Genomic DNA, 24,421 nt, shown 5'->3' with positions numbered 1-24,421 from the left:
TTGAGAGCCAAGAGCTGGCAGTAGGAAGCTGGGCAGGGCTAATCAAATACGGGGACACCTCTCAGGTGGTGGGTGGAAGGCCCAAGCAGGGGCTTCGGCCCAGATCCTTTCTTGGCAGCCTCCTCCAGGGAATAGAACTGACCGGCTCTAGGCGTTCTGGACTTTCCTTAGGCCAAAGGCAGACACCAGGCCTGCTCAGCAGTATAGATGTCCCAAGGCCCAGTCCAAGGGTCTCAGAGTCCCAGGCAGGGCCTCAAAAGTCCTGTCTGAGTGGAGGATTCTTCTAGAGCAGGGTGGCAACTTCTGTCCAATGCTATGGAGGGTCTTCTACACCTCCCTCTGCCTTCCCACTCTCCTCAGATGAAGACATTGACTGCTTCCACCCACAGGGGCACTGCAACCCATGCCTCCTCTCCAGTGGACCATCCTCTCTAAGGTGGGTGTCCCCCCTTACATTGGGAAGGAGAGAGGAAGATGCAAAACTCCTGATTTTTAGCCATTTCTTTTCTTGTAGAGATTTTGACCAATAAACACTTCTTACGAGCCTGCTCTGTGCTCAGTAAGGTTTTCTCTCTGAGGGGTGACAAGATGCATGGCTACTGCTTACAGGACACATACAGCCCAACTAGGAGCCCAGTGTGCTCTCTCTCTCTCTCTCTCTCTCACACACACACACACACACACACACACACACGAGAAAAGAGTCATCTCTGAGATTTGCTTTGTAACACACAGAGCTCTCTGAATCACTCACTCTCTCATAAAACTATGCAGATTCTATTGTTCCCATTTTGGACAAGAGGAAATTGAGGCAAGAAAAATGAATTCTGCCCCAATCCATGGCTGCCCCACGGAGAAGAGAGGAAGGAGACAATACAGATTAATGTTTCCAAATTAAATATCCAGAAGGAATGGGCAAGAATTCCCCTAGACAGGACAAAGTCCCTCTGCCTCCAACCCAGGGCATGGCCATGCCCAGGCATTTAACCCCCGCACCCACCTCCCACCTCCTCTTGGCCTGACAAGACGTGGACTATCTGGAAAAGCACAAGGTATTATGGATATGTTCACTGGTTTAAAATAGAAGTTGTTCCAAGTGGGGGGAGGATATCAAGGGACCTTGGGGTATTGGTGAGCACCTTCCTGGTCCAACTTTTCAGTGTGCTTTCTGTTTACCAAGGGCAGAGGTATGTCGGCTTGAAAAGAACTCTTTCAGGTTAACTCATGCCATTCTGGTAGAGCACCTTCCGCCATGCAGTGCTACGGCTACCAATGGGAACTAAGTGGGTTCCGACCTCCAGCAGTTCCCAGAGCTTAGCAAGGGGCCGGCTCTTTGCAGAGCTTCTGCTTGGAGGTGCCCTCTCCTTGTGCACCGGGGCCACAGGAAGAACCTCAAGGGAGTGAGGGAGAAACAATCCCCTGCTGAGTCAAGGGCACAGCAAAAATGCAGAAGCGACCATCTGGCTCTAGAAGGCTGCGGTCCACCACTTTTCCTGAGCAAATAACTTGGCCACTTCCAGTCTCCTTTCCCCTCTCATCTGCCAATGGGCCAACGCCAACTGCCTCACTAGTTTGTTATGGGTGTAAATCGAATCAGGATGGTCTCGGTCCGCTGAGTCTTTCCATCTCTTCTCTCTGGCTCTGGTGGAAGTGGCAGCCTTCCCCCTTCCAAGCAGAGCCAGGGCCTATCCCAGCTAAGCGGGAGGAAGTCCATTCTGCTCACATCCACAGGGTCAGTGGGCTCGCACACTGTGTCCGCCCGGTTGCGGTCCATCCCCTCTCCTGGCCTCATCTCGGGAAGTGCTGCGGTGGGTCAGTGATGCCCAGTCCTGACTGCAGCCAGGAGAAGGCAGAGGACGAAAGGCAGGAGCTCCCGGTGGGGGGCGTCCACTTGAATAGGGCGCAGAGGGCGCCCCTTACTCGCACCCTATCTCGCTCAGCCCAGTCTCACAGCATATCCGGAGGAGGTGGGAAGCACAAAAATAAACATCCCTTAAGAAATCGCCCACTGTGCAGTCCTCCGAGAGAGCAAAAGTGAGAAGACCAAAGCCAACCGATTTCCGCGGCGAGCCTTCGCAGGGGCAGCGGCCGCCCGCCTGCAGGCGCTCTCGGGGTGCGCGGGTGGAAGTGGCTGCGCCGCTCCGCCACCCCCGCACGGGCAAACTTTCCAAGCCCCGACCTCACGGTTGCCGCCCCGGCTCCAGGGTGCTCCTGGAGCGGTGGCAGAGAGAGTGCACTTGAACCCGGAGGCCGCACGCGGCAGGGGACCGGGGACCGCCACTGGCGAGGCGTCCAGCCTTCGGTTACCTGGGTCCTGAGGGTCACGGACGTCCAGCAGACAGGGCGCAGGGACGCGGCCAAGGCAAGCGGGAGAAGGGACTCCCGGGACGCCGCGGCCCCGGGACTCTTGGGATGTGCACCTGGCGGGCGGGTCGGCGCGCCTCCCCGCACGGGTCCCCGCCCCAGCTCCTCGGGCGCGGGCGGGGCGGCCCCGGGGAGGAGCCGAGGGCGGCGCAGGGCACCCTCCGGACCCCCGGCCTGCGCCTCGCCTCCAGCCACCGACCCTGGTCTCGGTCACCTTCTAAAGTTCTCTCCTCCCCAACTTGAAGTGCAACCTGAACTATGCTGCAGAGGCAGGCAGGGGTCGCAAAGACCCTCTCGCACCCTTAACCCTGTGGCGCATACTCCACGCCCGCCCCCGCCCCCGCCCCCGCCCCCGCCCCCGCCCCCGCCCCCGCCCCAGTGGCTGAGGCTGGGAGTCCAGAGGGAGCGCAGGGCCTCAGGACCTGCCCCTCAGAAAAATGCCTGGGGCGGATGAAGCACCGGGTAGGTCAGGAAACAACTGGAACCCGCAGCCCCACCCCACAAAGTCCTCTCCTCTGGTGGAGGAGGCTCCTCCTTACTCTAGACTAGACACTTGCCATCAGTTCTTCCCTGCTCTCTCTGGAGTGCCCAGGGCCGTGGGTCCTTGCCAGTGCTTAGTTTCCCCTTGCCCTAGGTCTCTGTGTCCCAGGACACAAGCTCCCAGACTGGAAAATACTGGGCCTGGCCCTCTGCCAGCCAGTGGTCACAGCGATAAGAAATGAAGGGTCACGGAGGACAAAGAAGAAACATTAGGCCCAGGACCCAGACTCTGGTTATGCACAGGTGCTGAAGGAACAGGTTGCAGCTGCTTCCAACCCCATGCACCCTGCCAGAAGAACTCAGAAAACCCACCCTTAGGACAAAATACCCAGACTCTGGAGGTGAGGGGTAGACACCTTGGCCCTGCCTATCTCTGCATCCCTTCTGCACCCTGCCCTGCTCTGCCCTCTCTGTGGTGGGCAGTCAGAGGCAAGAGCACAGGACTGGGAGTCCAGATACCTGGGCTCTGGCCTCCATTCAACTCTGTGACCTTGGGCGAGTCTCTAGCCCCTTCTGGGCCTGTTTCCTCATACACAGTGAGTGGGCTGCAGTGGATTCGCCCTGAGGCCCTGCTTATGGATCCTGAATCATGGCGTTGGGCACCTTGCTTTATTAGGTTTGCTGTGACTGTACAGTGCATGTGCTAGGCAGCATGTTGATGCTCTCAGTTCTTAAAGGAAAAGTGACTGAGGCCATAGGAACCAGTCTCTCCACACAGACAACTGGGCACAGGGAGAGTGGAATTCAGCTCTGTGCTAAATTCGGTGTGGCCATCTATAAAACAGAGATGCATAACCCTGCGTTGTCTTCCCAAGGCTGTTGGGGGAACTCAGTGAGACATTACATAGGAAGCCCTTTGAAGCAAGGGGTGTGTGCTTTCTGACACCATCTTTGATGCTCTGGACAAAGACCTGAGGTGTCTTCTCCTCAGGGAGGCAAAGCCTTTCCCTGACCTTGTTGCCCTTCCTGCAGAAGATGGGACCTGCACAGGTGCAGGAATACACCCCACCAGTAGCCAAGGTAAACAGAGGCCCAGCACCTCACCCAGAGACCTGCCTGCTGCTGGGTCTTGGTGTACACCTCGGGGAAAGTCAAGAGGGGAGACAAAGAGGCTCCCAACCCCAGTGGAGGTGGCCAGTGGCTTACTGATCATCCATCAGCATGTGCTGGCTGAGCACTCCATTGGTGGGTCACAGATGTCATCTCTGCTCTTAGTGTAGAGTCTCGCTGAGTGATTGAACAAGTCATGGGGTGGGAAGAGGGTGCTGGATGACTCAGGAAGTTCAGAGCAGAAGGGGACACGAGGGAGCAGGGGACCGAGAACACATGGAGAGGAATTTGAAGAATATTGGGCTTAACTTACCCCTGTCACAGTGAGGAAAAGAGGCCCAGAGTGGAGGTGTGACCTGCCCATTAGTGACAGGGTTGCAACTTGACTTGAGGACCTCAGAACTGTGCTGACTTTGAGCCTCCTGTGCTGTCCAGGGAAGTCTGAGCCCTAAGAAGTGTGGGGACAGGGGCCAGTGAGTAGGGAAACTTCTAGCAGGAAGAAGGGACTGAACTGAGGTGAGCACTGGGAACCTTGAACATCAAGGGACGTTGCTGAAGTGAAAGGCAGGATCTGGAAGGAGGGAGCGACACAGAGCTGGAAAGCCAGGCCGAGAGCTGTATTCCTAGGAGTGCATGGAACCCACACGGGTGAGGGAGACACCAGCACTAGACATCCTGGAGAGATACACAGGCCCCCAAATATCTAATGAGACAGTAGGTGACCAGTCAGGCAGGCAGTAAGGTGACAGAGGAAGAGCACCAGGACTCAGACAACCTGTACGTAAATGGCCTTGGCCAAGTTATTTCTCTCCTCTGACCCTCAGTTTCTTGATCTACAGCATGGGGGATAATCACCTGCTCGCTTTGGGGTTGTCGTGATGAGCACAGAACATATTTGGAAGTGCTGGGTAAACTGCAGAGTGCAGAGCAAATTCAATATGTGGAATGGTGTTGTTTCCCACTGGCCTCAGTGAATGTTCGTGGAACTGACCCATGCTCGACCGGGCACCTGTGTCTCACTGTGGCAATGGGCCACGTACAGATGTGGGGAGGTGGATCTGCAATGGCCAGAGAGGCCCAGGGAGGGTGGGAAGGAAGGAGAGCTCCAGTCATGAAAGTCAGTCTCCCCAACATCCTCACAACATAACTCAAAAAAAAAAAAAAAAAAAAAAAGCCATTTGCAGGGAGAATGCCCCCCTCCCACCCAGGTGGCTTGCAGTCTCCCATCTCCTGTTTGCCTGTGTGTTCCGAATGCACCACCTCAGAAGTTCCATCTCTTTGTACATGTTCTTCAACGCCCCCCAACATGCACCTGCCCTTCCGTGGGTTCAGCAGTTCCTGGGGTGGGGCCCCAATGGCCTGTCCTCCTGTGTTTGTTCAAAAGGGACATGCCAAGGAGACCACCATCCTCACTTAGTGCCAAGACTTGGTTCCTCATGGTGTTCTCAGCCTCTGGCACCCATCCAAAAGTCCACTTCCTCTTCTCTCCTCCACAATGGGGGCCATCAGAGCAGGGTCCCACTTTCCAGATAAGAACACTGAGGCCAGGAGAGGTGCTGGGACTTGCTAAGTCTTGCCCTGCAACATCAGACCTGGAACAACCCATCCAATGAGCTGTTCTGCTAACAATGGCATTTCCCCATGACCTCATTGGACTGGAAATGTCAGCTTCTTCTTTTTTTTTTTTTTTTTTAGTTATACATGACAGCAGAATGGATTTTGGCAGAATACACATACATAGAGTCTAACTTACTCTATTAGGTTCCCACTCTTATGGTTGTACATGATGTGGAGTTACCCTGGTCTTGTATCCAAACACAAGGCTAGGAAAGTTATGATTGATTAATTCTGTCCTTGCTATTCCCCTCCCCCTCCCTTCTCTTTGTTTCCCTCTGTCTAATTCAATGGATTTCTATTATTCCCCTCCCCAAACTCCCTTGTTTTGGGTTAGCATCCACAAACCAGAGAGAATATTCGGCCTTTGGTTTTTGGGATTGACTTATTTCACTTAGTGTGATTGTCTCCAGTTCCATCTATCTACTCGTAAATGCCATAATTTCATCTTCTTTATTCCTGAGTAATATTCCTTATGTATGTATACCACATTTTCTTTATCCATTCATCTGTTGAAGCTTCTTATAGTGGAAGAAATGGTCATTAAGGAAGAGGCCATAGGGCTGGGGATATAGCTCAGTTGGTAGAGTGCTTGCCTTGCAAGTACAAGGCCCTGGGTTCAATTCCCCAGCATTGCCCAAAAAAAAAAAAAAAAAAAAAAAAAAAAAAGTCAAGGAAGAGGCCATGGTTTATGGGAACTTCTCAGAGAGTTTCCCTCCTGCCATGAGTCTAGGCAAGGGCTGGTATTCGTTTTCTAGGGCCACTGTCAAGAGTTACCACAAATGTGGTGGCTTCCAACAGCTGGCATGTACTCTCTCACAGTCCTGGAGGCCAGAAGTCCCAAATCAAAGTATCACTGGGAACCACTCCCTGTGAGGCTTGTAGGGAGAGTCCTTTATCATCTCTGGGCTGTGGCGGCCTCTCTCTAATCCCTGCCCCTGTCTTCGCTCGACCTCCTCCATGTGTTTCCAGGTCCTCTCCTCTTCGTATAAGGATACCAATCTCTGGGTTCAGGAAATTCTTTCGCAAGATCCTCAACTGCATTAGATCTGCAAAGACCGCTTCTTCCCAATCAGGTGGCAGTCACAGGTCATGGAGGTTAGGACATGGACACACCCCTTTGGGGGACACCATTCAATCCCTGCAGTCTCTTCCATCCTCTGTGGTACCTCGTGGTCCAGCGGGGCCACACTCCTCCTTTCATTCACCCCATTTCTCACCTCCTGTCTTGACTGCCTGGGCAGAGCCTCTGACCACATTTTCTCCCATCTGGTTTTGTTATGTAGGAGAAAAAAGACAAAAGCCACTTGGGGCCTTGCTGGGGACTAAGTTGGGGACTTGCCTCTTTTGGCTTCCTTTGCTCCACCTTGTAGTCTGACCACAGCTGGGCCCTTCCACTAACAACGTTCCACCACTGAGTCCCTGTGCAGAATGAGCTCTGAGCGAGGGACCATTCTCTCCACTCATCCCTGTACCCTGCCCCTCTATGATGCCAGCTCCTGACAGCCCCTCACCAGGGTGCCCACTTCCATTCAGAGAGCACAGACTCAAAGGCAAACCTCGGTGCTGGGGACACCAGTCTAGCTTCCCTCTCCAGGCACAGATCCTGTCCTGGGCAGAACTGAGGGAGGTGGAGCGTGGAAGTCTGGCTCTTTAAGGAGCGTGTGTGGAGGGAAGGAGACTGAAGGGAGGGGTGAGCCCTTGGCCAGGGATTAGGCTCTTACATCCCAGGGTGAGAACCAAGGGCCCATCATCTCAGGAAGCCCCAGGCCTCCTCTGTGCCATGGGGGCTCCTCAGGGCCAGTATCCATCAAGAACCAGAGCATCTAGAAGAGTCTTCAGGGCCATCTGACTGAAGGAGTAAAGATGCTCCAGAGAAGCCGCGCTTCATGAGAGGGACCCGCTGCCTTGTGATGTTCAGGGCTGCCTCCATCTTGGGGCCCAGCCTCCTAGGTCAGGCAGTGTCCATACAGCAACCAATGGCCCATAGTTCCTCTAGGGAAGCCTCCTGCCTGCAAGGGAGACACAGGGTCCTGGGCTGAAAGTTACATTAGCACAGAAGGACCCTGTTTTATTTAGGTTGAAGGTTCATTTTGTGTGGCTTATGGGTAAATGTTTAGAGATTATGAAGGAGGTTTAACCTACCCTCCCCTGCGACCTCTGCACAGTAACCTCTATTTTTTCTTAATAGCCTAAGAGAGTCCCTGTCCCTGTATCCAAAAATACCCTGAATTAGCTTTTTTTTTTCATTGCTCCAACAAACTACTGGAGGCTGGATACTTTATAAAGAAAAGAGGTTCACTTAGCTCAGTTTTGGAGGCAAAAGTCCAATATTGGGCAGCTCCATGGATTCAATCCCTGGTGAGTGCTTCATGGTGGATGGCATCACAATGGTGGGAACACATTCTAGAAATCTCTTTGTAAGGCAAGAAATCAGAAAGCAATTCAAGGATCAGGCACAGTCTTTTATAACAGCCCTCTTTGGAACTAACCAGGGTACCAAGAAAACTATATTAATCTCTTCAGAGGGACCTAATTATCTTGTACCAGGCTCCACCTCCTAAAGACCCCACCACTTTCCAACACTTCCAGAGTGAGGACCAAGCTTCTGACGCACGGACCACTGGAGGACACGCTCAATCCAATCATAGGATTCCCTAACAAGAAAAAGAACATCCAGTCCGGTGGTTCTCAGCCCCAGCTAGATGGCAGCATCAAACACCAGAGCAACCCAAATCCCTGGAGCTCCCCCAATTCCTTAAAGCTCTGCTGGAGGGTGGAATTCAGATGTGCATCCAGGGTGGAGGACCCCTCTCCCCGAAGGTAGTCCACCTCAGTCTGCTTGATTCTTGGGCCACCTGGACAGCCAGAAGCCCTGGTACCACCTGGGAGTCTTTCTCCACCGTGCTCTGAGTTGAACCAGCGCACAGCACGTACATACAAAAATGAACAATGCACAGCGCATGGCGCCTCTCTGCTGGCTCCAGAGCACAGTGATGGTGGGTGGATTTTTCCCAGCAGCAATTGCAGTTGCACTTACTGTCAGAATTACATCGGAATGACCGCTCCTCTGGGTGTCTTCTCAGTCCCCGAGCTGTGGTCACTGTAGATACTGAGGCTTGAGTCAATCCCAGGAGCAGCCCAGGGAGGACTGAGGCTGTGGCTCCCTCTGGGCTGCTTCTCCTACCTGCTTGCAACAGAAGTCACTGCCTCTCCTTTAGGACGAAAGACCTCTCAGGACTGCCTCAGGCAAAACTTCAAGTGGTCCAAGTGAATCCAGAGACTCCTCTCTTGACCCAGCTCCCTCTCAGCCCTCAGGTGCCAGCTGTGTGCAAGCCTCAGTCATACCCTGGTGCTCAGCTCTCTCTCAAGAACCGGAAAGGATTCACCACCTCTCACCCAGCTGTCCTGCACCTGAGAACATAGCCCAAGGAAATAATCCTCCAAAAAGAAAAGGCCAGAAGTGTATCCAATAGCAGGAAACTTGAAGCGACTTCAACATCCCCCTCTCCAGCACTGGTAAGCAACAGCACGCCCATTTTAAAAGCCAATTATGAAGACTGCTGGAACACGGGAAAGCGCTGATGATATGGTGTTGACTGCAAGATTGCACTGGATCGGAGCCCAGCTGCGAAAAAGTTGTATCTGCATGTACGTGAGCTAGAAGGGAATTGGGGGGAAAAGGAAAAGAAAAGAAAAAGAAAATCAAGATGCCCACTGAGTAGATTTCAGAGACTGTAGTTATGTTTTTTTAACTTCTGGTATTCTTGTAATATTGTTTCCACAATACATATTCCATATGAGTATATAATAATAACAACAATAATAATAACAGGTGTTATTAGTTGCACCTCTCAGGTGGGCACAGGTGCTCACAGGGCTGCCTCTCTGTGGTTTTTGCATTTGATAGAAGCCAAAGCTTCAGGCCCAAAGGATGGGACAATTTTTCAGGCAGGGGTTCGTCCTGAAACCACCACCAGTAAATGACCCCTCTGCACACAGGTCCTCACACACCACCGGCCCTCTTATACAGTCACATGCTTCTTGTGGCGCCTAGAGGACACTGAGGATGTTGGTGAAGAGCTTGCAGGTAACCCAGGCCCTGAGCCTCACATTCTCCAGGCACATTTTGTTTTTTTTTTTTCCCCGTAGTAAGAATGTCTGCGGGGTCAGGTGGGGACACTCCCAGAGGTAGCCAGTGCGCTGAGTACAAGGCTGAGCTCAGCTCGGAGCTCAGGTGGTCTCAGCAAGGGCCGGGGCCTTCTCCCTGCTGTTTTGCATCTTCTCCCTGTATTTTTGGAGCCTCCTCAGGGGCAGGCTGAATGGGCATGGATGCTTCTAGAAATAGGATTGGACAGGTTCTGAACTCACAGAAGAGGCAGCTGGCACTAGGCCTGAAGCTCTCTTCCAGTCTGGGTGTGGATCTTTTGAAGTTGTGTTCTCAGGAAAGGCCCCAGGGGGCCTTGCTGCATTCTGTCCCCATATGCTCTGGCGCTATCAGGAGCTATCAATGTTCCACTGCGCTGCCTTTCTGGGGTCTGCCTAGGCATGGTGCACCTCAGGGTAGCCCAAAAGCCTGTGACAAGCTCAGTCTGCTCAGCCATGGAAATCAAGTTGTACACATTTGGGGAGGGGGAGGCTTCACTGTAACAAAAAAACATGAAGTGGTACCAGTCAGAGTTCCCAGGCCCTTGCTATACCTGCCAAGAGCTTTACAGGATCAGTGTCTCATTGAGTGTTCACCTAGGCCCACATCTACCATTAACCCATTTCATAGGTTGGAAAGTTGAGGCCATGACTTGTATAAGGTCACACAGCTGGTACTCAAATTAGGGTTGGTCTAAAGTGTGTGCTGTCAAATTTGGGGCTGCATTGCTTCTCTCTAGAGTCAAAGGGCATATATAGCTTTTCAAAAATCAAATTAATATATACTTTTTCTTGGGATATGTCTACTATGAGGTTTATGGCAACATATATCCTGTAGCTAATGTTCAAAACAGGACTCCTATTCCTCCTACCCAATCACTCTAGAGGTTTCCACGGGTAACTTTAACATAAAAACGATGATCATTTAAGTAGTGTAAGGAGCTGGCATTTTGCCCAGTTTTCTTTTGGCAAATGCTGAGTGCTTCTAGTGCATTTCATGTATTAGAATACATTCAACCAGAAGGGACCTTAAAATCATATTAGCTGTTCCAGGAACACTAAGATCCTAAAGGGGCAAGTGACTTACCTGTGGTCACTCCATGAATTAAAGGCTGAGTTTGCCTCGGTTGCCACCTGCCCTGCTGGGGTTTCTTCCTTCTCAAAAATTTTTGTGCAACTATGTTGGAGATGGTTTCTGACACTTATATTAGAAAATTCCTGAGTCCTGCCTGTCTCATGTTTCCCTTTTAAAGAGCCACGTTCAGGGCTGGGGATGGAGGCAAGAGGTGGAGCACTTGCCTAGACTGGGCAAAGCCCTGGGTTTAATGCCAGTGCTACCAGAAGTAAAAGAGAGAGAGAGAGAGAGACCCAAAGGGTAACATCTTTCTTCTAAGATGCTGATCCGATCAAGCTGTGTGGATTATCCTAGCCTCCAAATAAAGCAGCTGCTGCTGGGACTCTGCTAACAGCAGTGGCCATGAACTTCCTCAGTGCTCAGTAACTTTCTCAACCACAGCCGTGTTTGAGAAGACTTCTGAAATCCCTGCTAAATATTTTAGCATGGGAAGGGAGTTACTAAAGACAGGGAAAAGATAATCAAGGGCTGTGTAAATATTTAATTTAGCCCCAAGCTGGTATACTTAATTACAGAACATTAATGTCTTTATCATACCATTCTGGAGTCTAATGAATGACAAACGGCCCCATCTCAGGTTCACATCAAAACCTGGGGATCAGAAGACTCCACCCAGAACCTCTGCCATTCTCATGCCGTCTTACCCCCGCCTTCCCCACTGCACACCCCTTCACCTCCCTGGCCCGCCCTGGACACCAAAGGCCAAATGCACGGTGCTACAGATTGCATATCCCTGCTCGTGAATGGGAAACAGGCTCAAAGGGTCAGAGCCCAGGTTTCCTCATCTGCATCCCAAGCATTTTCTGCCCCTACCCACACCCTCAGGTCTGCAGGAAGGTCCCAAATAATGTCTGTCGTCTGTGAGCTTAGTTCCCTGCAATGGAGTAAAGGAAACCAGTAGATCATACAGAGAAAGGATACTTAAATCCTAAAACCAAATTCACAGCCAGGCCTCTCAGGGCTAGGGGTCAGCAAGTTTCAGTGGAGGGGCTGATGGGGAGGGACCCCAGCACCCTCACTGCTCCAGCCAGCACCCCACTTAGCCTCCACCAGAGGCATCTCTGCCCTCCTCACCAGCCAGGGCCAGAACTTCATGCTTATTCCCACACACCTTGGTGAGGCCAGGAGGCTCAGTGGTTAAATAGCTTGTTCAAGCTCAAGCACTTAGAAAATGGCTGAGTTTGGACTTGAGCCCAACATCCATGTTCTCTTGGTGATCCAAGACACCAAGCTCCCTAGCTGGCAGCCCAGCGTTCCCCTCACCACTGACCTTGACTTTGAGATTGCTAGGCTGCTCCAATGCCCTTTGAGATTGGGCTGCCCCAATGCCCGGTGAGAGCCTGGTTCTGGCTGGCAGAGCCTCAGTTTTGAGTCTTGTCTGCCCACTGCATGACACGCGGATGCAGTGAAATCCAAGGAGAGAGTACTGGGAGGCTTGGAGGTCTCATGACCTCCATACCAGCTCACATGCTCACAGGTGGCCCAGAGATCCCAGGGTGAAAAGCAAGGCTTCGTCTGGCCCCTTATCTCCTTCATTTCCTCCCTCACCCATTCTTTCTACAGATCCTTTCTGAGCATCTGCTCTGTGACAGGCACTGTGTTAAGAGCTGGGAACACAGATGTCCCAGATTTACGATGGTTCAGCTTATAATTTTTTGACACATAATGGTGCAAAAGTGATGTCTACTCCATAGAAACTGTGCTTCACAAGTTGACTTTTGATTTTTCCCAGGCTAGTGATCTATAGGACATACCTTCTTAAAATGTTGGACAGAAGGAAGGAGCTCCAGTTCCCAGTAAGCCATGCCACCACGCCACCATGACAGTTCCTCCAGTGTGCTGTGTGGCTAAGCGTGTTAAAAGTGTATTATACTTACAGGTGAAGGGCACCAAATGTATCTTTGACTTACATTTTCAACTTGTGATGGGTTTACCAGGACATAGCCCTATCATAAATTCTGTGGGTAGGATTATAATTACCACCCCCATGGATGTTCATTTCCTATTCCCCAGATTCGGTGAATAAACATATTACCTTACGCAGTAAAAAAGATGTTGCAGGCTCAGGAGGCTGAAGCAGGAGGATTGCAAGTTCAAAGCTAGTGTCAGCAAAAGTGAGGCCCTGAGCAACTCAGAGAGACCTTGTCTCTAAATAAAATACAACATATGGCTGGGGATGTGGTTCAGTGGTTGAGTGTCCCTGAGTTCAATCCCTGGTACCCACCCTCCCCCCCCCAAAAAAAGATGTTGCAGATGAGATTAAGTTTAAGGATCTTGAGAGGGGCAAATTATCTTGGATCATCAGGCCAGACCCCATGTAATCATAATCCTGATTCCTAAGAGGACAGGAGGGTTAGAGTCAGAGCAAGAAATATGAAGACAGAAGCAGAGAAGAGGCGGATGCAGCCAACAGCCAAGGGAGGTGAGCAGCCTCTGGGTCTGGGAAAGGCCAGCAAATGCACTCTTCCCTGGGGCCTCCAAAAGGAACACAGTGCTGCTGACACTCAGACTAGCCCAATCAAACAGATTTCAAACATCCAGCCTCCATAACTGTAAGAGAATATGTTGTTGTAAGCCACTAAGTTTGTGGTATTTTGTGATAGCTTCATCAGGAAATGAACACAAATATCAAATTAAATGAGATATGGTCCTTAACCTTGAGAAGCCCTTTTCTGGACTATGGAAGAGTCCCCTGGAAGGCTTGTTAAACAGAGATGCTGGGCCCCAACACAGAGTTTTTGATTGAATAAGTTTGAGTTGGGGCTGAGAAGTTGCACTTCTAACAAGCTCCTAAGAGGTGCTGAGGTTGGGGACCACTGGTATGGAGAAGTGGGTCTCAAACATTAATGTGCATTCAGCTCTTACAGGGACTTTTGTTAAAATGCGGGCTCTGAAGTTAACTTGTCTATATATGATGGACTCCTCTGTTAGGAAGTCAGTCCCTGAAAGCAGGTTCTTTGTGGTTATAGTTCCCACTGGGTTTCCAGACCCTGGAGCGGTGACTAGCCACAGAAATCCAGTAAACGCCTGTGGCATGAATGGGTGCATGAGCAAGCCTAGGAGCTTGTGAGAAGGTTCAAGCCAGACAGTGATGTGGGTGTTGTGAAGGATTGAATGACAAGGGGACTCAGATACACAGCCACTTTCCACCTCTTGACTTAATTAAATACTTTATAAAAGTAGTATGTGTATGTTTGAAAATATTTAGGAAAAGTCTCAGAAATGTAAAGAAGAAAACTGAAATTTTTATAATCGCCATACCTAAATGAGCTCTGTGTGCGTGCGTGTGTATGTGTGGTCCTGGGGGTGAGACTCAGCATCACATGCTGCAAAAGCACTGCACCACTGAGTTCCCTCCGGCCTGAAATGAGCCGTTTATATTTTAATGTAATTCAGTGTTTATTTAATACATGTGTATAACATATACATGCAATTTCCCTTCACATCTGAGGTAATACTCTTCATCTTTAAATCCTCTTTCTTTTACTTAATACATTATATTTACCCAATTTTATAGGAGTATTTTTCATGTTATTCTGAAGTACCAAATGTAATTTTTGAAGGATGGGTGATATATTTTTGCAGAAATGCATCATAATTTATTTAACTAACTCCTAACTCCTTGTGGTTGTCATTTACATTACCCTCACACTAATGAAGTTCACCTTTTCATGGACTGATTAGTCATTTGCATTTCCTCTTTAATGAAGTATCTGTTCAAATCTTTAGCACATTTTAAAAAGTAGGTTGTTTTCCTATTGTCGAGTCCTTGATATGTAAGTCCTTTGTCAAATATATGTTTTGCAAATATTCTCTCCTGGTCTGTGGATTATGTCTCATTTTTAGCTTCTTCTGTAGGGCAAGTGTTTTTAATATTGATGAAGTCTAATTCAACAACTTTGCTTTTACAGATTATGCCTTTGGTATCTAAACACTCTGTCTAATCCAAGGTCACAAATAGTTTCTTCTACATCTTCTAGAAGATTCACAGGTTTACATGTTAGACTGTGACCCTTTTGAGTTCATTTTTATATAAGATGTCAGGTATGTGAGGTCCTTGGTTTGGTTTTGTTTTGAAAAGAGACCCCTAGGGGCTGGGACTGGGGATATAGCTCAGTTGGTAGAGTGCTTGCCGCTCATGAACAAGGCCCTGGGTTCTATCCTGAGCACAAAAAAAAAAAAAAAAAAAAAAAAAAAAAAAGAGAGAGAGAGGGAGAGAGATACCTAATCATTGATGCACTGGTACAAAGGACCCGACTGTGCACCCTGGGGTGGATGCTTATGCAATTGCAACACCAGCTACACAGGATGGACACCCTTGCCTTCAAAAGGCTACAAGGTTCAGCAAGATCCCTAGGCTTGGGTCTGAAGGTCTCCACTGTTTCCAGTCGGTCCTGACGCTCTGGAACACAGTGCATCGCCCCTCACCTTCTGTTTCCTCATCTGCGACATGGTAATGACAATCCTGACTTGGCTGGCTCATGGCAAGGGCTATCGGGTGTGACTTGGTACAGGTTCTTGGGGACGCACGCGCACTCTTAACACCTTGAGTTTACCTAAGGCGAGGAAATGGGTCTGGACAGGAGTCCTGGGCGGGAGTGCTGGGTTCACTTGAAAGGGACTGGAACTCTTGGTGTATTTTCAGGGAGCCACACCTCTGGAAACCCTAGAAAACAGCCTGGAAAAAAAAAAAAAAAAAAAAAAAAAAAAAGACTTGGGGTTGCCCCAGGCGGTGGTTTATCTGCGGTGCAAACGGCTTCCCCTGCAGGGTGAAACTTGGGAACGCGCGTGCCCTCCGAACCAGCATCTTGCTCGGCGTCCCCACTTCCCTGCAGGTGGCGCCCGCGTGCCGGCCAGACAGCGACGTGACAGGTCCTCTGCCCCAGGGGCAGCCAGGAGCCAGCTCTGGTCCCCCCCTAAGTCTTCTAGATACTCCAGCTTCCTGGTGCAGGACCCAGGCCTCAAGCCCTGAAGGAATCAGAAGTAGCTGATGTGACAGGTCATTGGGGGCAGCCCATCTGCCCAAAAGACGGTCGGGAGCCCTGCCCTGTGTGCTCTGCTCTGGAGGGACTCAGGGTGTTGGTCAGAAAAGCCTGGTTCAAATCCAGGTGCTGCTGCCTGCACACTACAGGGCACCCCAAGGAGCCTTTAGTTTCTTTGTTTTCCCATCCTGAAAAGAAACCCGAATGATCCCTCCTGCTTCGTTGGGCTATTAGGACAGGTTATAGGCGTGTAACAAATATTAGCAGTTACCATTTTCAGCAAACATGACGAATCCAGAACCAGGAAAGGTTTCAGAGAGGAGACTTGATACCATTTCTTACATGCCAACTTAATGGGCACTGAATGTCAGACTCACAGGTGGTAATATTTTTGTAAAGTATTTAATAAGATTTAATTACAATTCCAAAATGTTAAACTGGGATTCCAGATTTAAATAATTTTGATTTTAAGTTTTGATATTCATTACTTAAAAGAGGTATTTTGTCTTTTCCATTTAAAAGAAATTTTTTTGACATTTTTGGGAAAATGAAACTATTGTTTGCTTACATTTTCAGAAAAGTTAATTTTTATAAAAATTGATTTAATTTACATTTCTATGATGAAAATGTATTCAAATGTTATACTCTGAGTATAATGAACTTTATTTTTTAATTCTTCGGATGATTGAGAATGAATGCAAATAGAGATCATGACAAAAAGAATAATCATGAAAGTGGAACTCTGTAAAAAAAAGGCTAAGAAGAAAAATAGAAAATCTTGAAAGAGTTGGTCTGCTTAAAATTTTAAAAACTGTCAAGAACAAAGCTGAACAGATTTCACCTGGACCCTCAAATTACAAACATACAATTCTTAAAATGGAAAGAGGGATTGAATAAACAGTCATCCATGGATGATTTGATAGGATGTTCTTAAAAGGATGAAATTTTGTGCCCTATATTCAAACATATTTTAATTGGGGAGAGGGAGGAACTAATTGTATAATATATACAGAAAACAAACTAATATGGTCTAAGTTTAGTAAAAATAACTTTAAATTTTGATGTTAATATAGCCAAACATGTAAGATTTATTGGATTTTTTTAACACAAAGCAAATAATATCTGGCAGGTAGAATTTAAAATGAGATTATTAATTTGGTGGATAAAAAGTGAGAGAAGAAATTATACATAAGAATTCTGAAAAGTTTTTATATTTTTCAGGTTGGTTAGATTGTATCAGGAACAAAAATCACATTGAATGACTCACATATATTGTGGGAGTTCTGAACAACAGAAAAAGAAAATAAAGTCAAAATTTAGGAGTATTTCATTGGTTTTACACTTTCTCTAAAAAGTAAAAGTTCTGAATTAAATGACAAGCTGAATATATAGCTTTCAGTTACAGGTGCTGATTTTTTTTTAATTGTCAAGGTGAGCCGATGATGATGCTACTAATGTGGTTGTAAAGGAAAAAGCACATGAGCCAGAATTTTGGTCCCAATCATAGATGCACTCTCTGGACTGCATCCGTTTGTATTAGCAGATGTGGCTTTGACTGCATGGTACAATGGCCTGCTTTGGAAGTACAACCATTACATATGGTGTTTTCTGGATCTGTCCCAAGATAGAGCATCTTGGTGAAAAACCCATAGAGTCTGACCTCAAACCACTCACGGAGGTGAGGGGACTGGTAGGACAGTGCTCTGAGAGTCGTCGCTGTGGTTACGGATGGAGCCTGAGATTATGAGATGAGTTTGGAGAGTCCTCATATAAAGAGCAAGTCTCCGTCTTTGACAGACGATGAAGATGTTTTCATCATTTTGTGCTATCATGTTTATTTTTATTTGCTATAAACTGTTGCTTCCCATTAAGAATGTCAGCAAAATATTATTTTAAAAAACAGATTGAAATTGGTTGTGTCATTGTCTAAAGAATGGAAAATACTTTTAAATGTTTAGAGAAAAAATTTTAATAAATCAAGAGTGTGCCTATAAAATATACAAGAAAGCATATAAAATATGTAAGAAATTAGATGTAAGGAAATTAGAAAAAAGAAATAAAATGCTTATATGACTTCTAAAGAAGATTCACATTTAAATAGTCCCAGTTTTAGAGACTGTTTTATGGCCCTTATAGATCAAGGCCAGTTGAAGAGAGATTTGATTAAATGAACAGAATACTGGAATATTTGGTTTTCTTTATAATGTCCCAGTACTGAAAAATGTGGAAGAAACGGACCATGCTACTGCACACCTGTAATCCCAGCTACTTGGGAGGCTGAGGCAGAAGGATGGCAAGTTTGAGTCCAGCCTCAGCAACTTAGCAAGATTCCATCTCAAAATAAATAATAAAAAGGACTGGGGGTGTACCTTAGGGGTAGAATGTCCCTGGGTTCAATTCCCAATATCACACACACACACATATAAGAACAAAAGAAAGAAAACTGTGGAAGAACTTAAGATGCTAAATGAATTCTTAATGCTAATTAAGGATATAAATCAACTCAATGCTTCCTTCATTGAGAAAGTCTTGCATAAAAAAATAGCTCCTGAATTGAACAGTGTGTGTAGGGGCCCAGTCTTTCACAATCCTGCTCTCTTATCACAGGCTAGCGATGCTCTGAATAAGAAGCACTCGGCAGTGCCTCAAGAGACACCGAAAATTCTAAGTGATAGAAAGGTATATGGAAAATTTAAATATTATGTAATTTTTTTGTGATAATGACTAATTATTGTATATAATCTCTTTACACTATTTGAACACAATACATAAAATTTGTGGCTTATTTCTGAATCTAAGTACTCCATCAAGGAATATATTGATAATGGCAATATCAGTGGCAATTTTCTCAGAAAATTGAATTTGATAAAAAAGAAACCGTCTAAGAACAATGACTCAAGAAAGATCATCTTACTTTGCACTACTGCCAGTAAATTAGTTTGGGGAAAAAAAATAGTATAACAACATAAGTAGTAATTTTGCTGAAATGAAGTGAAACCACATTTTATGAAGTGTTTTTATCTTATTAATCATTCAAACTTGTGTTTTTATCTTGCTATTCATTCAAATATTCCTAGCCCATCAACACAATACTCAAACATATGAAGTTATGATTAAATTCAGTCATCACTGATATTTTACTTCCAATCATATAAAATAAAAGCCCAAAAGTAGATAAATAAAAATCAGTTTTCATCTTGCATGGTGGCACACACCTGTAAGTCTCAGCTACTCAGGAGGCTGAGGCAGGAGAATCACTTAAGCCAAGTGGTTCCAAGGACAGCCAGAGAATATAGTGAGACTCTATCTCAAAAAATAAAACAAGATCTGGGAGTAGCTCGGTGGTAGAACACTTGCATAGCATGCATGAGGTCCTGGGGCTGAACCCACAACAAAACAAAACAAATCCAGTTCTCTGCCACATGAAAACAGCTGTTTTTCAATATTATCACTAAGAAGGTATATTTGTCAAGGTAGGATGAGAAAACATTTTTCTTTTCTGTGCTCATGAGCAAGATGAATAGCTTTTATGTACTTATTTAATTTTGAATTTAATTTTTACATGGGCAGATAAAATTGCATGTATTTACTGTATACGGCATGATGTTTTAAAGTATATGCACATTGTGGGATGACTAAATTTAGTTAATTAGCATATGCTTTACCTTGCATAGTTATTTTTGTGGTGTGAACACTTTATATCCACTCTCTTGGTATTTTCCTAGAATATAAAGTATTAACTATAGTCACTCTTCCCTCCTCCACCCCTGCTACCTTGGTCCTGGAGGATTGAACCCAGGGCCTGGTGTGTGTTAGGTAAGCACTCTACCACTGAGCTGCATTCCTGTCCTTTTATATTTTATTTTTTATTTAAAACAATTTTTTTTGTAGTTGTAGATGGACAACATGCCTTTATTTATTTGTTTTTATGGGGCACTAAGGATGGAACCCAGTGCCTCATACATGCTAGGCAAGCACTCTGCCACTGAGCTACAGCCCCAGCCCTATATATTTTATTTTGAGACAGGGTCTCACTAAGTTTCCCAAGCACACCTCAAACTTGGGATCCTCCTGCCTCAGCCTCCAGAGCAGCTGAGATTACAGGTGTAAGACACCATGTCTGGCAACAATATATCTCTTGAAGTGTTGCTCCTGCTTAACTGAAAGTTTGTGTCCTTCAACCAACATCTTCTAACCATCCCCTAGCCCCTGATAATCACCATTCTATTCTACTATCTAGGAGAGCAACTTTCTAAGAGAGCAACTTTTTTAGAATCCACCTATGAGGGAGGTCATGTGGAATTTATTTGCCTGACTTATTTCATGGAACAATAATGTCCTTCAGGTTCATCCATGTCACAAATGACAGGATCTCATTCTTTATTTTTGGCTGAATAATAGTTCACTGTGTACATGTACCATTCATGGAAAAGTAGATGTGTCTTTCACATATATTTTCTTTGGGTATGTACCCAGTAGTGGGACTGCTGGAGCTACATATTTGGACATATGGTAGGCCAGCCTCTATTTGTACTCCCTCCCACCCACTGCCTGGGATTGAACCCAGGACCTCATGCATACTAGGCAAGTGCTCTACCCCTGAGCTACATCCCCAGCCCTTTTCATTTTGAGACAGTGTCTTGCTAAGTTGCCCAGGCTCACCTTGAACTTTCAATCCTCCTGCCTTAGGGTCCCCAGTAGCTGGGATTACAGGTGTGTGCCACCACACCTGGCACCTCCCCTGCTCTCTGAGGAATACTGGCTTGCTCTAGTTTGAGGCAGTTGCAGGCAGGTGTAGGTGGCCACATTTCATGCCTCCTTACCCACAGCTGCCCCAAGGGTGGTCAAGGGACCCATGACATAAGACTTCATACACAAAGATGAGCTGGAACAGAAAATGACATTCTGATGCTGCCATTTGACTGCCCTCTACCTCCCTAGGACATTCTGACCTCCTGTGTGCACTCAACAACTTAACGATGCTGCAAAACTCCCTTCTGCTCTGCCTACCTCCCACATCACCCTCTCTGAGCCTTGGAGATGAAGCCACGATTTCCTCATGGTTTAAGCTCAGAAATAGCTACAAAGCCTTTCATCTGACATGTGGGAAAACCAACAACTAAGTTAGATAGGTTGTTATCTACTAGAACTCAGAAAAGAATCCAATATCCTTGAAGAAATAGAACAAAATTTGACCCCAGAAAATGGACTTGGTAGAAATAAAGTCCACAAGAGAAAACTCACCATGGTGGAAACTATCATGGGTGAATTTTGATATTGACAAAAATTTGATCTATGAACCGAAATCCTGATATAAAATTTAAGCAAAAAAGAATTGGTCCCAGTGAAAATGGTTTTGGTCAATTGGAAATGAAAAAGAAAAATTGAAAATAACTTAACTAAGCTTTATAGGAAATTGATCAAGGAATTAAATTGACTTAATAAAGTCCATTCCGGAAAACCCTTTTCCAAAGACTATTCATCAAAGTCAGAGTCCTTCTGAGTTACATGTATGTATTTAAAATGGCTCCAGTGGGTTCTCAGGGAGGTTTCCATTGAAAACCAGGCTAGGGGCTCTTGGGTGGGAGCAGGACCTAAGAGCAGAGGGGACTGGAAGGGTAATGGGCAGCACTGCTCTGGCCCCCCGTTCATCATAGAAACGTAATGATGATCCAGGCTGGATTCATCACCATCATCATCTTTAATTATTTTTTTGAGACAGGGTCTTACTATGTTGCTCAGTTGGCCTTCAACTTCTGGGCTCAAGTGATCCTCCTGCCTCCGTCTCCCAGGGAGTTAGGACCACAGGTATGTGCCACCACACCTGGTTACCATTACTTTATACCCATTATTATTGCATTCTTTTCTATTTTAATTTTAAAAGAAATTAAAACATTTTCAAGTGCTATAAAGAAGTAGTGTGGGCCTTAAGAACTATGCTTAATGGCTAAGTTGGCTCTGGTAGAAGCCCAGGTCAAGGATAGGCAGAAAAGATAGTGCTGTATCTGCATCTTCTCATGAAAGGTACCAGAGTGGCAGCCCCAGCCCAGGCCGCCTGGCACGGCCAGTCCAGTTTATTCTTCCCAAGGTCTGAGTGTCCACGCATGTTTCTCTTCACTGTGGATCTTCCACCTCAAGCAGCCCTGACTACATTCTGTTTTCTCAATCTCAAGAGCCCACTTTAAACCATCAACCTTCAGAAGCCTGCAAAGCCCATCCTAGAGCTAAGCCACCTCCAGTCTCTCCATTGTCTGTGTGGAGGAGAGCCAGTGTGCATGGCTGGCCTCCCTGCCTCAGTTCTGGGCTCTTTGGTGTTGAGATAGGGTCATTTTATTTAGCCCCAATATTAAAACCATCCCCATGCCGGTGTGGAGGTGTACTGCATGCTACACCCATGTCATAGGCCCTGGGAGCCCAGCACAGCATTAACCAAGACACAGCCCCCCTCAGGGGGCTCAGGCAGGGCAGTTCAGGATGGTTCCTCAACTCCAGCACTAAGGAAGTTTGAGCTGGATAATTCTTTGGGGTGGGGGGCTGTCCTGTGCACCATAGAAAGTATAGCAACTCCCCAGGCCTCTACCCACTCCCTCCAAATGGCGACCATCAAAAAGGTCACTAAACATTGCCAAATGTCCCCCTGGAGTGAAATATCCCCCAGTTGAGAGTCACTGGCTTAGGGATGGGTGTTGACAATCAAATTAGAGAGGACTCAGGGTGTGTCACCAAAACATCATAAGGCAGAACATCCAGAGTTAGCAATGAAGGACAGAGATGCATGTCTGACTGCGCATGTGGAGGTATTAAGGGTGCTTCATAGAAAGAAGTACTGTTGAACTTGAGCCTGGAGTTGAGCAGCTCCCTGGAAGAACTACCATTAACATGGAGGGAAAGACTTGAGGGAACTCTTATCAAGTAAGACTAAGGAGAAATAGACCCAGGATCCTGCAGAAATGAATGGAATCAGCCAGGTGTGGTGGCATGCTCCTATAATCCCAGCGACTTGGAAGACGAGGCAGGAGGATTGCAAGTTCAAAGGCAGCCTCAGCACATTAGTGAGGCCAGAAAGCAACTTAGTAAGACCCTGTCTGAAAATAAAAACAAAACAAAAAGGACTAGGGATGTTGTTTAATGGTTATGCACCCCTAGGTTCAATACCTACTACCACCACCACAAACAACAACAAAATGGAATTAGATAAATAATTGGAAACTAAAGGCAGGTATAAATAACCAGGAAATTCTAAACAACATATAGGTTATCCATGAGTTAAATCTGGTCTACATATATACATTTTGTGATTTTTTTTGTTTGTTTAGGAGGCTCTTTCCAAATTTTGGATGAAATTCTAAGTATCTAGAAGTCCAACAATTGTGGACAAAGACATTGAAGCCCTGAAAAGGATCTAAAATTCTCTGCCATTCTTCTGATTAGAGTCCCTGACTTTCACTGAGTTCTGCAAAGGCTCTGCCCTCCCTTCAATAAGAGGCCTACCTGGGTGGGACAGTGGTCTCTGTAGGGCTGTGGAGGACTCTTCTTTGGTCAGCAGAGACCCAGGGCTGAGTTCTAATGTTGTTTTCCCTTCTTTCTGTTTTAATTCCATGAGTAAATTTAATAAATTCACACCTACGAGACCCACTTCGGCACAGGCAGACGCTGTGGCTGTCAGTGGAGGGCTGGGCACACTGAGACGGCCATGCAAAGTGCCTAACTTTGTGAACCAGACAGGAAGCCTTCCATTAATGACTTTTCCATGCATTATGAGGTGGCTTTGGTGGACAAGAAGTCAGAGCGGGAGAGAAGAATAGCAGCTTGGAGGAGGGAGCCAGTCAGAGAGGCCACCAGGCAGGTCCTCCCTTCTTCCCTCCCTAGCCCCAGGGCCCACTGCCCGCCTCCCGATCACTCTGGAGGGGGCCTGGGCACCCATGATGAACACAGCCTACTTTGCATCTTAGTTGGGAACAATGGTTCAGCACAAGGGCTGAGTCTGGTTCAGGAGGTAGCTTGCTGGTGGGGAGGAGGAAGGTAAGTGAAGGATAACTTTGGGGAGGGGTCTGTGACTTGGGGATGGAGTAATGGGGGGGGGGCAGGGAGGGTCAGGACTCCTATCCTCTGACCCAAGCCCTTTCCTTGTCCTTGAGACCCAAGGACAACCAGGACATTTTTTTCTGAGTGATTCCAGCATAGGCATTGACAAAACCAGAGCTGAGTGTGATTTTCCTGGCTTCTTTTGTTCTTCTGATAACGCTTCCTCCTTACTGCTTCTGCCCACAGTGCCTGTGCCCACCAGCACAGACAGCTCTGGCTTTCTTGAAGGTGGCACATACATGGGGCTGAGGCTCACGCTAACCCACATGGCCCTGGTTGAATACTCATCAGAGAGGGCTGTGCTGAGATGGCGGGGAACAGATTTATTTTGAGGGAGATGGGAGAATGAGTGGCTCCGGGGCAGTCCTGGTCTGATGGGGTGCAGCCTCTACCCTGGGTGATGTCCTAGTCTGATGGGAGAGAAAGACTTCCCTTCAGAGAATCCCCTGAAGGAAGTAAAATGACTCAGCGGACGGCAGGAACCAACAGAAAGGCAGCCACATAG

The 24,421-nt window shown here is 47.1% G+C and overlaps 1 protein-coding gene across 3 annotated transcripts in view; it reads right to left on the bottom strand.

Moving 5' to 3' along the window:
• Window positions 1-2,994, bottom strand: part of PAQR5 (progestin and adipoQ receptor family member 5) — a 78,702-nt gene extending 75,708 nt beyond the window's left edge. Inside the window, exon 1 of one of the 3 annotated variants that reach the window (XM_079128589.1) lies at window positions 2,918-2,994. The gene's annotated coding sequence lies outside the window, so the exon portion shown is untranslated. Of the gene's footprint in view, window positions 1-2,307; window positions 2,447-2,917 lie in introns of those variants that run through there. The other 2 variants (XM_079128587.1, XM_079128590.1) reach the window with 2 other exon arrangements.
• Between the last annotated feature and the right edge of the window lie 21,427 nt (window positions 2,995-24,421).

This window comes from Sciurus vulgaris (assembly GCF_902686455.1).
Source record: "Sciurus vulgaris genome assembly, chromosome: 2".
Classification (NCBI taxonomy): domain Eukaryota; kingdom Metazoa; phylum Chordata; class Mammalia; order Rodentia; family Sciuridae; genus Sciurus; species Sciurus vulgaris.
This window is presented reverse-complemented; position numbering and strand designations above follow the sequence as displayed.